Genomic DNA, 14772 nt, shown 5'->3' with positions numbered 1-14772 from the left:
TGTCCTGCCACTCCCTTCTGGCTTGCAGAGTTTCTGCTGAGAAATCAGCTGTTAACCTTATGGGGATTCCCTTGTATGTTATTTGTTGATTTTCCTTTGCTGCTTTTAATATTTTTTTCTTTGTATTTAATTTTTGATAGTTTGATTAATATGTGTCTCAGCATGTTTCTCCTTGGATTTATCCTATATGGGACTCTCTGCGCTTCCTGGACTTGATTGACTATTTCCTTTCCCATTTTAGGGATGTTTTCAACTATAATCTCTTGAAATATTTGACTCCTTCTTCTTGATTACCATTTTGACCTCACACAAAACTGCTGCGCTGACCTAAAACATACCATTTGGATTATGTCCTGTGTTGTTATTCCTGTTTTGAATTGAGCCAGGGATCCTCCTAGGAGGAGAGGTGGCTAGTGGTACCTTCTCGATGGTGAAGGTGACATGATCATGGCACATGTGTCATGGTTCTCAGTCTCTGGCACTGAGGCAGGTAGACTAATTTTTGCACCTGGCCTTGGCAGAAGACTAATACATCTACACTCCTTTAAAGCCAGTAATTAAATAATCAATAAAGGGAAAAGCAGTTCTCAAATGTAGTACACTTCTCTCTGTCAAATGAAAGAGGTATTTGAGCTACATACAGATGGTGTTGGAAGGTTCAGGTCTCAGAATGGTCTCAGGTCCACTCAGAGCCTCTTTATTTACTTGTTTTTCCTCTTAATAACGATAGTAAACACATACATAACTTACTGTGTTCTAAGTGCTTTATATGTTTTAGCTAATTTAGTGCTCACAGCAATCCTGTGAGGTATATATTGGGTGGGCCAAAAAGTGCCTTCAGTTTTTTAAGTAAATATAAAAGACACATTTTTCATTTTCACCAAGAACTTTATTGAACAACGTATTCACCCTTTTGTTCCGCTACCTTCTGCCATTTTTCAGGCAACTTCATAATTCCATCTTCCCAAAACTTTCTATCTTTTTGAGCAGAGAACTGTTCCACGTGCCTTTTACAGTCTTCCAGAGAATTGAAATTTTTTCCATTAAGAGAATTTTGTAAAGACCGAAATAAATGGAAATCTGAAGGTTCAATGTCTGGTGATACGGTGGATGAATCAGAACTTCCCAGCCAAGCTGTGACAGTTTTTGCCTGGTCATCAAGAAAACATGTGGTCTTGTGTTATCCTGATGGAAGATTATGTGTTTTCTGTTGACTAATTCCGGACGCTTTTCGTCAAGTGCCACTTTCAGTTGGTCTAATTGGGAACGGTACTTGTTGGAATTCATCGTTTGGTTTTCTAGAAGGAGCTCATAATAGAGGACTCCCTTCCAATCCCACCATACAGAAAACGTCACCTTATTTGGATGGAGACCGGCCTTTGGTGTGGTTGGTGGTGGTTCATTTTGCTTGCCCCGCGATCTCTTCTGTTCCACATTGTTGTACAGTATCCACTTTCCATTGCCCGTCACAATTTGTTTTAAAAATGTAACGTTTTCATCATATTTCAGTAGAGAATCACACGCGGAAATACGGTCAAGAAGGTTTTTTTTTCGCTTAACGTGGAATCCAACATCAGAGCAATTCACATAACTAAGCTGGTGCAAATGATTTTCAACGCTTGATTTGGATATTTAGAGGATGTCAGCTGTCTCCCGTGGGGTATAACGTTGATTGTTCTCAGTTAATGTCTCGATTTGATCGCTATCAACTTCAACTGGTCTACCCGGCCATGGAGCATCATCTAATGAGAAATCTCCAGCACGAAACTTCGCAAACCACTTTTGACATGTTTGATCAGTCACAGTACCTTTTCCATACACTGCACAAATCTTTTTGTGCGTTTCAGTTGCGTTTTTACCTTTCTTGAAATAATAAAGCATAATATGCCGAAAATGTTGCTTTTTTTTTCCTTCCATCTTCGATATCAAAATGGCTACACGAAAATTCACCAATTTTGGGCTTCCCTGGTGGTGCAGTGGTTGAGAGTCTGCCTGCCGATGCAGGGGACAGGGGTTCGTGCCCCGGTCCGGGAGGATCCCACATGCCGCGGAGTGACTAGGCCTGTGAGCCATGGCCACTGGGCCTACGCGTCCGGAGCCTGTGGTCTGCAGCGGGAGAGGCTGCAACACTGAGAGGCCCGCGTACCACAAAAAAAAAAAAAAAAAAAAAAAAAAAATTCACCAATTTTGATGAGTCTTTTTAAAAATGCACTCTGGTATGACAGCTGTCACATACAAGTCTAACAGAATTGTTTCCAATGAAGTTAAAGACAACTGAGTACTACCAGAGCCATCTTACAGGAAAAAAATGAATGAACCTTTTGGCCTACCCAGTGTGTATATATGTATGTATGTATATGCTTAGCAAAACTCTGTGAGGACACATGCCAGATATTAACAGTTGTTATCTTCTAATTGATAGATTTATAGATGGCATATATTTTCATCTTTATATATTTGGCCTTTTCTAGTTTTCAGTAGTGAGCCTGCATAATTTTCTAGATATAGTTTGTGATTAGTAATGTTATTACAACTGTCAGATAACTGTATGCTCCAAGTAAGTTCATGACAGCCTAGCCTTGGAGGAAACATTTGCTTCCTACCACCGACTTACTTCTCTTCAACCTCCGCTAAAACATCTCTTTTTTTTTTTCTCCATAAATGTATAAGCTATTTAATGGTTTAGAGGGGCTTCATTTTAAGCCTTTACTTAGGTATCTGCCAACACAAATAATAATGCACAAGTATTTTTAAGAATAAGGGTAATGAAATAAATACTTTTTTCTATTCAATTTTTGTAAATTTTTTTGTATTCAATTCCTAAAAAAAAAAAATCTAAATAAATACCCTTTATCTTGCTTCCCTCTCTCCTAGGAAGGTATGCTCAGTAGGTTTCTTAGAGGGAGATCAGTTCTCCTTTCAGCGTTTAAAGTTCAGTAACCAAATTTAAAAGTGAAGTACCTGACTCTTCCTATGGAGCAGGGAAGGAAGTAGCGAGGAGACAGGATAGAAAAGCCTGATTCATTTGAAATCTCACCTTCCTAGAGAGGTGGGTGTTGGACAGAGAAAGAATTTCTGAAATCTACGTAGGGGGGCTCCTGAGGATCTGCTGAACACCAAACCATGCATGCACAGGATGAAACCCCCCAAAGCTGGAAGTACATCTCATGAGAAATGAAGAATTACCAGGTCACTGTAAGATTGAGCCCTAGAGTAAAGTTTTCTCTATACAAGCCGTAAAAGGGCTTAAAACTAAGCCTCAAAAGAATCATATTAATCCACAACAACAACTGTCTGCTAGAAATTCAACACTCTTTAAACAAATACAAGAAATCCAGCATTCAGCCACTTAAAATTCACAGTGAATTGCATCCAGTCAAACATCACTAGATAAAGAAAGGAGCAGGAGAAAAACCCCATAACCAGGAGCCAATAGAAATAGACCCTGAAATGACAGAGATGATAGAACTAGCACGTAGGTACTTTAAAACAGCTGTTGTAAATATGGCTCATGTACATACACATAATGAGGAATGAAATAGAAGATAGAAAAAGAAAATATTGGAACAGCCAGAGATAAAAAAATATAGTAACTGAAATGAAAATTTTACTAGATGGGATTAAGTGCAGATTAGATCTTTCAGGAGAAAAGGTCAGTGAACTTGAAAACATAGTGAGAATTTAACCAAAAGCATAGAGAGAAAAAAGGTTGAAAAAGATGAAAAGCAACTTCGTTTCCTATAGTATGATAACCATGGGCATAAGTGTAATTGTAGTCTCAGATTTTAGAGGGAGGGTGAAAGAGAAAAAATTAATGGCTGAAATTTCCCCAAATTTGACGAAAATATAAACCCATTGATACAAGAATTCAACAGAGCCCAGGTAAGATAAACAACACACACACACACACACACACACACACACACACACGGTACATCAAGAAAATTGCTGAAAATTAGTGATAAAGAGAAAAATGTTAAAAGCAGGCAGAGGGAATAAAAAGATATTACATACAAAGGAATAAAGTCAAGAATGGCAGCAGACTTGCAAAACCAGAATGCAATTTAATAGCAATTTTCAAGTGCTAGAAAAATTGTCAACCTAGGATTTTACAGCCAGTAAAAATACAAAATAAAGGAGGAAAAAAAAATAAGGGCCAAATAAGAACTTTTTTAGACAAAAACTGAGACAACTCATGACCAGCAGACATACATTACAAGAAATATTGAAGGAAGTTTATTAGGCAAAAGGAAAATGATACCAGGTGGAAATTGAACTATACAAAGGGATAAAGAATGCTAGAATTGGTTCATATGTTGATAAACAAAAAAATTTTTTCTCCCTGTTTCAGTTTCTTTAAAACATAAATGTCTCTTTAAATAAAAAATGATGACAGTGTTTGTCTAGTGAGATTTATAACATATGTAAAAGTAAAATGTATGACATCAATGGCTCAAAGAATGGGATGGGGAAAGGAAGCATATATGGGTCTTATACATGAAGTGGTATAATATTTTTTGAAGGTAGGTTGTCTTAAGCTAAAGAGAGTATTCACTAAAATAGCTAAAAAAGAGTTTTAACTAACAAGAAACCAATGGTGGATATGAAGTGAAATCCTAAAAAGTAATCCAAAGTAAGATAGGAAAAAAGGAGAGAAGGACCAAAACTAGATGGGACAAATAGAAAACTTGTAACAATATGGTAGAACAACATTCAACCATATCAGTAATCACATTAAACGTAAATGATCTACTCTAATCAGAAGGCAAAGATTGTCAAATTGGATAAAAAACCAAGATAACCTTCAAAATAGGTTAGAAACAAAAGGGTGTAAAATGTATACAATGTAAGCATGAAGTATGAGAAAACTGGAGTGGCTATAGTAATATCAAAGTGGGCTTCATAACAAGTGATATTAAGAAGGTTAAAGAAGGACACTTCATAATAATGATAAATGGGTCAATTTGTCAAGAAGAAATAATAACCTTAAATTTAAATGAAAACAGTACTACATTGTAAAAATACACAAGGCAGAAACTGATAGCACTGAAAAAAAAGAAACTGACAAATCTTCCATTGTAGTTGGAGATTTTAATACCCATATCAGTAATTGATGGAAAAAGTTGAAACGTGATCAGGGAGGATATAGATGCACTTAACAACACTGTAAACCAACTTGACTTCACTGACATTTATAGAACATTCCACTCACCAGTAGCAGAATATGCATTCTTTTCAAGTGCACATGGAATATCCACCAAGATAGCCCCCCCATCTTCTGGTATATAAAATAAGTCTCATTAAGTTTAAAATGATGGAAATTATGCAGAGTGTATCCTATGACCACAATATAATTAAGCTAGAAATCAATATCAGAAAGATATCTGGAAAATCCTCAACATTTGTAATTACACCACATACTTCTAACTAGCACATTGGTCAAAAAAAAGGACGGGTGATTAAAAGATGTTTTGAAGTGAATCACAATAAAAACACATCAAAATTTCTGGGATATATGTGAAGCAGTGCTTAGGCAAATCTTTAAATGATCTAAGTGTCCACCTTAAGAAGGTAGAAAAAGAAGATCAAATTAAAACGGACGTAAGTAGAAGGAAGGAAATAGGAAACAAAAGAACAGAAATTGATGAAATAGAAAACAGATAAACCACAGAGATAAACAAGGAAACCAAAAGCAGGCTCGTTGAAAAAACGATTAAACCTCTAGCTATCCTAATCAAGAAAAATAAAGAGGAAACACATGTTACTAAGTATAATGTCAAAATTGAAAGAGGGGACATCACTACAGATTCTACAGAAATTAAAAGCATATAGAAAGAATATTACAAACATCTTTTGGACATATGACGACTTTGATGAAATGGATACATTCCTTGGAAGGCACAAATTAGGTAATGAAATTGACTTTGGAAGAAGGATAAAATTAGAGTAGCACCATATCTATTAAAGAAGTTATGTTCCTGGTTAAAAACCTTCCCACACAAACAAACCAAACCCAAACCAAAAGAACTCCAGGCCCATATATGTTTTAACTGATGAATTCTATCAAACATTTGAAGGAGAAATAATTCAGAAAATAGAGGAAAAGGAAACTCTTCCCAACTCATTTTAGGACACAAGCATTATGCTAACATCAAAACTAGGTGAAGACATTACAAGAAAAGAAAACTATAAACAAATATCCTTCATGAACATAGGTGAAACATTTTCTTAACGAACCATTAGTAAGTCAAATCCAGCAGGATATAAAAAATGAGTTTATTCTAGGGATGCAAGGTTGGTTTAACATTGGAAAATTCACTAGTATAAGTTCATCACTTTAACAGAAAAAAGCTATATGATCCTGTCAGTAGTTACAGGAGAAAGCATTGGAGTACATTCAACAGTCGTTTGTGATAAAATCTGTCAGGAAACTAGAAACAGAAGAGGATTTTCTTAACCTGACAAAAGACATCTACATGTAACTTCTAGCTGAAGTCTTATTTAATGTCAAAAGATGGAGTGCTTTCCTCCTAAGACAGGACACAAGGCAAGTATGCCCATCTCCTCCATATGTGTATCTAATACTGTAAGGGAGGCCCCAGCCAGTGTAACAGGCAATAAAAAGAAACAAATGACATACACATTGGCAAGGTAGAAATAAAAGGTCTTTATTTGCAGACAACATGATCATGTATAGAGAAAATGCTAAGAAATCTCTAAAAAGCTACTAGAATTTGTCATTGAATTTAGCAAGCTTGCAGGAGGCAAAGTAGATACACAAAATCAGTATGTATATATACCAGCAATGAAAAATTAGAAATTGAAATTGAAAATTTATATCAAAATACAAAGGACCTATAAAAACTAAAAAATGTATTTACAAGAACAATATTGGAAGGTTTTTAGTACCCAATTTCAAGACTTCCTCCACTTTTTAAAGCTTCTTCTTTAAAGCTGTGGTGATCAAGGTAGTGTTGGCCTAAGGTAAACATATATATCAATGGAATAGAATAGACAATCCAGAAATAGACCCACACATATATGGTCAGTTGATTTCTGACAGTCGTGCCAAGTTAATTCAATGGGGAAAGGATAGTCTTTTTAACAAATGGTACTGGAACACGTGGATATTAAATGTAAAAACATTAACCTCAACTCTTACTTCTTCTAGATATAAAAATAACTTGAAAAGAATCATGGATCTAAATATAAAAGACAAACTATAAAACTTCAAGAAAAAATTACAGGAGAAAATATTCATGAACTTGGGATAGGCAAAGATTTCTTGGGGCCCAAAAAGCATGAACCATAAAAGAAAAATTGACAAATGGGACTCCATCAAAATTTAAAACTTCTGTTCTTCAAAAGACATCGTTAAGAAAATGAAAAGGTGATATTTAAACAGAGAGAACATATTCACAATGCATATACCTGACAAATGACTTGTAGCCAGAATATATAAAGAACTCTTACAGCTCATTAAAAAGACAACCCAGTTAAAAATCTAGGCACAGGAAAATAATGAATGCAGCACAGGAAAAGGTGTTCAACATCATTAGACATCAGAAAAATGCAAACCAAAACAATGAGATACCATTGTTGTGGTATATTCATCAGAATAGCTAAAATTAAAAATGAAAAGAACAAGTGTTAGAATAGAACTTTCATATATTGCTGGTAGGAAAGTAAAATGATAAAACCATTTAAACTGTTTGGCAGTGTGTTATTAAGTTAAACATTTACCATAACATACAACAATTTTACTACTAAATATTTACCTAAGAGAAATGATAACATGTATTTACACACATACTTGGACATGAATGTCCATAGCAGCTTTATTCATAATAGCCTCAAGCTGGAAGCAACTTAAATGTCCCTCATCTACTGAATGGATGAACACATTGTGGCATATCCATAATAATATACTACTCAGCACTTAAAGGGAACAAAGTACTGATACATATAACAACATGAATGAATCTCAGAAACATTATGCTGAGTTCAATAAGCCAGACACAAAAGAATATAAACTCTATGATTCCATTTACTGCCCACAATTATTATACCAGAAATGCTGCTCAAAAAACCCCAAACGAACATTTAATCTATAGTGACAATAAACAGACATGTTGTCTGCAGCTGAGAATGGAGTGTGATTGACCTGGATGGGGGCTCAAGGGAACCTTTTGATTTGATCAATGTGTTCTATATCTCTACAGTTTGATTAACCAGAATGGGGCTCAGGGGAAACTTTTGGTTTGATCAATGTGTTCTATATCTCGACTATGGTGGTGATTATATGGATATATGTATATGTTTGGAAAATTCATTGAAATGTACACATTTTACCTCAATAATGTTGTTTTGAAAAAAATTCCAAAAATTTGAAAGTTATTTTACTAACAAAACATGAACTTCTGTCTAATGTTAGAAGACCTCTCTGTGTAAGGCTGAAACTGAGTTGACCTGAAAATTCCATTTAGATAAATCAGTATACACAATATAAATAAAAATACATGAATTAAATATCCTTAGGAAAGAAAGTAGATGAATTCTCAGTGTAGTTAGCCTATGATTTGATGTATTGGAATGGGACCCTAGCATCCTTAAATTCATTGATGTACATTTCTAATTTCTTTAATTGATATTTGGTAGTGTCTTTGGCACTAAGAAGAATCCAGCTAAAATGAAGTAATTATGTATAATCCCCTCTTGATTTTGTTTTATTGTTCTTTTCATTTTTTTAACCAGAAAGAATATGTAGAAGATACTCCAGTGTCTCTTACAATCTATTTTTCCTGTTAGGAATAGAACTCCTAGATTTTACCTGAGCATATACATGGCTGCCCATCTAGAAACTACATTTCTCTGCTTCTCTTGCAGCAGGGTGTGGCTTTGGACTAATGAGAGGTGACTGGTGATGTGTATAAGGTTACCTCATTAAGGACAAGCTACTTGCCCTAGACTTTCTCTTTTCTCTTTCTGCTGGCGGGGATGTTACATCAGGTATAGCAGCCACCTTAGGTCCAGAGATGGAAGCCATGTGGAAGCTGATAGAGTCAGCTTGGGTCCCTGAATGATCTTGTGACATACACCTCCCCCTGCACCCTGCATTGTGACATGAAAAAGAAAAATCTCTAACTGTGGCTACTATATTTTTGAGTCCTTTTGTTATGGTAGAAAGTTTATACCCTAATACAAAATGGAAAACATTTAAGACTTTTAAGTTTTTCTCTGTGTACTGTTTGGCCATAGCCAGTATATTTTGGTGTGTATTCTCATCTATTTATTTATTTATTTAGGCTGCGTTGGGTCTTCGTTGCCGCACGCGGGCTTTCTCTGGTTGCAGCGAGCGGGGGCTACTCTTCGTTGCGGTGCGCGGGCTTCTCACTGTGGTGGCTTCTCTTGTTGCAGAGCACAGGCTCTAGGTGTGCAGGCTTCAGTAGTTGCAGCATGTGGGCTCAGTAGTTGTGGCATGTGGGCCCTAGATCGCACAGGCTTCAGTAGTTGTGGCACACAGGCTTAGTTGCTCTGCAGCATGGGGAACCTTCGCAGTCCAGGGATTGAACCCATGTCCCCTGCATTGGCAGGCAGATTGTTAACCACTGCGCCACCAGGGAAGTCCCTGATGTGTATTCTCAATTAAAATAATTTCTAAAATAGCATATGATTTCATGCCAAGAGTTCTCTTTGATCCAGTAGTTATTTAGGAGAGTGTTTCTCCAATTTACAAGTTACTTTTAAAATTTAGGTACTAATTAGTAAGAAATTGATACACAGCATTCTGCTTTTCTCATTTTTAAATGTCTTCATGGACTAATTTATGATCAGTTTTGGTAAAGTTCCACAGACCTTTTTAAAGAATTTGCCTTCTTTGTAAGATACTAAAATATTTATTTATTATGTTGTTTAACTTTTCTATAATTATTTTTTATCCGATCTCAAAGGCTTAAAGATGTAAATCAGTGATTTCTTCCATTAATTTTTCTTTATATTTGTCTCTTTTTTTGTTTCGCTTTGTGTGTTCATGTATTATTAACTGTCACTATCTCAATTGAGGATTATACCTTTTATCAGAATAATATCACTTTTTTCCTAATTATGCCTTGTGCTTTGTGTTTTAGCTGACATTAATATTGCTACTTTAGTTTATATTTCCCTATGTATCTGTGTACTTATTATATTTATCCTTTCTGTGTCATTTCTTTTAGATATGTTTTCTATAAGTGGAGCATAGTTGGATTTCATAGTTGGATTTTTTAACCTAATGGGAGGAACCTTCTTTTAACAGGTATTTTAACTCATTTATATTTATTGTCAAAATTGATCAGTAATTGGTTTTATTTCATTGATCTTGTTTCTTTTATACAAGTCTTTTATTTTCCATTGTGTTTTGGGCTTTTTGCTATTTGATTTAAAGTTTATCTTTGTTTAATTTGGTTTTGAATTTTGCCTGCTTTGAAATCTGCTGCTGATTATTTTTAAGTGTTTTTGAAACCTTACATCTATGTAATACCTATAATTAAGTCAACAGTGAGATGGTAACTTTTGTTTTCCCTCAGTAGGAAATGAGAAATTTAATAAAGTTTTACTTATCTGCTTCTCAGTATTCATTGATATCTTAGATTTTTATCTCAGACTATTATTAAATTGTAATTTAAAATAATTTGTAAAATATTTTCATTAATTTTTATAGCTATAGAAATTATGAAAACCCTAAGATTGTCACAACTTTAAATAAATTGCCATGTTTTCCAAGTATATATCAAAATGAACCTTAAGAAAGTCATTAAAAATATGCTATTGTGCCATATTACATTACTTCTCATTATTTTCTTGACCTATTTCTGTATTATATCTTAAAAAGACACTTTTTATTATTGCTCACATTTCAGGCCCTTTCCCTTCTCATTAGACTGGGAAAAAAGAAGAAATAGTCAAATTGAAGTTATCAAATTTTGTATTTGGTGTTTGCAGTGGCAAAGTATAAGATTCAGAATATGTTTGGGATTATTGGATTAATGGATTTTATGGTGATGGGTAGGAAAACATTGCCAGTTATTTACGAGTAAGCTTGTTTTCTGAGATGTCCCTGTCAATTATGGTATCAGGTGGCACAGGGCATGGCATTTACGTTCTCCTTAATGTTTGCTCAGCGTCAGAGGCTGCCCTTCTGCTTTGAGTCCCTGATAGAGTATTACCCCTACCTTGGATGCTCCTAGTCGTGTGCCCTTCTCAAGTGGGCGTCATCTCCATTCCCTCACTATAATAAGGGTGCTTGTGTACAGGGCTTTCCCATTTTTTTCAGAATATACTTGAGGACTATTTATGGAAGCGGCTCTTAGCGGACACATAGCCTTGTCTTGGAAACAGTGTGGAGGAAAGAAGCCTGTAGCAGTTGCAAGGGGTAATATCTTTAAGAAAATAGTAATGTGGCTAGGTTACTTTGAACTGGAAGGCTTGTCTTTATTTCTCATATTTTTTTAGCAGATAATTATGTAGCTGGACTACCAAAATGCAGGGAGTGAGGGGAAGCTGAGAAAAGCCTCTTCAGGATTGCGGGTCAGGGTGAAGTTCTTGGCCAGAGACTCCTTTCCGTGTGCCGTGTGGAAAGCAGACGGGCTGAGGAGAATGCAGGAGAACCGTTAGTCTTGCTCCGGTCCTCTGTTTTCCTTTGCGACCATGGCAAACATCTCAGCTCTTCTGGGCCTCAGGCGGGGTCTGTGCAGTGAGGATGATGACAGTCCAAGATGCTTTCTCACTTTAAAACTCCACGCCTGACCAGGGCACCGGGGGTAGCAAGGGAGTTTCCATCTGACAGCGCTTTTAGTTCGTTTAAGCAAAGACGTTAGCTTCATTTCATCTTGGAAAGTCAAGAGAAATAAATCACTTCTCTTACCACCTTGAGTAAGGAGAATTGGAAGGATCATATGTGACTCATGTTTTTATGCTCTGACCTGACATCAGCAAGTGACACACGTTGTGGTGGACTGTCCCACCGTAACACCTGGAAGTAATCTAGTAATAGAATGACTCAGAGGAATGTGAAATCACCATTTTTTTCCCTGAGAAAACTAGGATATTTATCTAGACTCCCAGAAGGTTCTTGCCTTTTTCCCTGGGCTGTGTGCATGTTTTGAGATTGAGGGTCCTGGGAGGTAGGCCCACTGTGCGACCTTCAGCCAGGCATCAGACCGAAGGTCACGCCGAAGATCTTTCATCGACGAGGTCCTGAGCCGTCCAAAGGCTGCTTGCCCCGCGTTTGTGTTTCATGAGGTCAGCAGTAGGAGGCCCCGCCCAAACGGGCTTTTTGTCCTAAGCTGAGCTGGGCGTGGTCGCAAGCAGGGCGGGCAGAGAGAGTTTTCAGATGAGGAACATGTCACAGTTGTGGAAGAGTGAGGACACAGTGCTGACTGAATGGAATCTGTACAGCAGTCCGAGGACGACTCCTTTTGAAGAAGGGCTCTGTTCTGGCTATAGGTTCTGGAGGATGATTCCCGACAAAGGCTCCATCCGGTGCAGCATGGAAAAAAGATCACTGCTTCTTTTCTCTGCAGTCATCACTTTGAGGACTAAAAAGTCATTGACAAGTTTTATTTCCTGCTCTATCAAGAGCTTCTAGGGGAAAAGAAAAAAGAGAATTGTTTCATTTCAGAAATGCGTTTTGTTTCAGTCAATAAAAAGTTGCTGTGAATAAGTCAAAATAACATGCAAAATAAATTCGAAACGTGGATTAAAAAAAGTAGGTGGTAGGCTTTTATTAACTGCCAGTGTGAGGTAGGCCCTTCTAGGGATGCAGAAACCAACATTCAGTAACCTCAGGAACTGAGCTTGAGTGAGGCAGACAGATAGATGGCTACTACTTACTATGTTTCAGCTGGGTTTTTATAGAGCAGCTACTCTATGCAAGACACTGCACTAGGTGTTGAGTCTACAAGGCGAGGTAGATAGAGTCCCTGTTCTCAAGATATTTAGAGTCCAGAGTGAGATGCGTCATCAGGCATGCCGAGCCCCAGGTACGCGGAGGCATACAGGAAGACATCAGTAATTAGAGTGAATGCACAAGCGACTTTGAACTTGTGCCAACAACTAAGCAGTCTCAAGGCACCCGTTCCTGCAGCGGTTGCCGTGAGCTGTGCTTATTAACATTCTGGCCCCAGAGCTACACATTTCTGATGTTAAGGATAATAAATAAAAATAGCCAAGAATCGTACAGTGCTTGACTCTGTGTCAGGCACAGTCTAGTACTTTACACATAACTTATGTAATCCTTGCAACAGTCCTATCAGGTAGTGTTAATATTAGACCAGAAACTGAGGCCCAGAGCAGGTGGGTAACAGCTAGCCACCTGCGGTGGGTCACCACGGTGCTAGGTTGAGGCTTCTAGAATCAAGGAAGCCAGCTACAGGAGGAGCCATTGTTCTAAGGTTTGCAGATATAGCAGCTTAACATTAATGAGCCCATAGCTGAGCATCTGGGAGAAAAAAATTGTTGATACATGTGCTTTTCATTTGCTAGAAATAAAGCTGTATATTGTTGTTGTTGTTGAAATTGCCCTATACTAGCTACACATTATATCTAGAATTTTTATTTGAAATTATAGGAAAATAACTTTTGATCAAAGAGTATTACCCATTTATTTACAGAGAAGGGCTTTCTTGAATTATAAATATATCTAAAAGAGACCATACTGCTTCCTGCAAACACTGACTCCACAGCTCCTTGAGGTGGAGATTGCTATTCAGCCTAATGTCCTCCTGGTCAAGTAAGAGGCTGCTTTCTCTACCTCTCATCTGTTGAAATGTCTGTCCCTTTTTACAGTACTGGAGGTCTTTAATTTATAAGCTGGATTTGTAAATTGCAGGGGCCCAGGCCCGTTGGGCCTGTGGCTTCCCTTGGTACGTGAACCACAGGAGGCCTGCTATTTGCTGCTTTGAGGGAGTTCATAAGAACTTTTGTGACCTGGTTTGCCCACAGTTTATAGGCTCACATCTAGGTGATCTGAAGGAAGAAGAATGGGGTGAAAAAGTCAAAGTTATGATTGTGAACGGGAAGGAAAGTTAGAATTTTAAAACCAGCATCAAAATGGTACAGACAAGAATTAGAAGTTAGGAAGAGCCTAGGAGAAGAGGTTTTTAATTAGAGCAACCCTCAAGACATTGGAAATTGTTGTGATGATTTTAAATAGGCAACCCCTCTGGCCTTAAAAAGAATCAGCAACTTGACTTTCTGTATGTGGTTTATGAAATGTAAACACACACAGAATTCAAGGGGAAAAGGTGATCTTTCAATGTAAAACTGTTTCGATTTATGGCTTCCTGGACATTGAAAGCCTCCTTGCACCTTGATTAAATACATTGAGTGGTTTTAAAACTTAATAAAATTGTAAGGAAGGTTTTCTTTTTTTTCTTTTTGCACAAGCAGGTATTTTCAGTGTAACGATCAGGAAGATTAGGAAGATTATTGAAGGCAGTCTGTGACATAAAGCTTGAATGGTATTACTAAATAAAGAAAAGGAGCTTTAGACCTCTTTTTGACTCTATCTACAAATAAAATAAACTTTTTCATGTAATATTGAAATCAACTATGCAGTCGAAGAAACTTATTAAGATAATACTTTGTGGGCTTCCCTGGTGGCGCAGTGGTTGCGCGTCCTCCTGCCGATGCAGGGGAACCGGGTTCGCGCCCCGGTCTGGGAGGATCCCACATGCCGCGGAGCGGCTGGGCCCGTGAGCCGTGGCCGCTGAGCCTGCGCGTCCGGAGCCTGTG

The 14772-nt window shown here is 37.2% G+C and overlaps 1 protein-coding gene across 24 annotated transcripts in view; it reads left to right on the top strand.

Annotated features, from left to right (window-relative positions):
• Positions 1 to 14772, top strand: part of ZNF438 (zinc finger protein 438) — a 222298-nt gene that overhangs the window by 61533 nt on the left and 145993 nt on the right. For all 24 annotated transcript variants that reach the window (XR_003681733.1, XR_003681745.1, XR_003681746.1 and 21 more), the window contains exon 3: positions 10215 to 10294. The gene's annotated coding sequence lies outside the window, so the exon portion shown is untranslated. The remainder of the gene's footprint in view (positions 1 to 10214; positions 10295 to 14772) is intronic.

Source organism: Physeter macrocephalus, chromosome 11 (assembly GCF_002837175.3).
Source record: "Physeter macrocephalus isolate SW-GA chromosome 11, ASM283717v5, whole genome shotgun sequence".
NCBI classification, from domain to species: Eukaryota; Metazoa; Chordata; class Mammalia; order Artiodactyla; family Physeteridae; genus Physeter; species Physeter macrocephalus.
The sequence above is the reverse complement of the archived record's forward strand: the minus strand, read 5'-3'. Positions and strand labels throughout refer to the sequence as shown.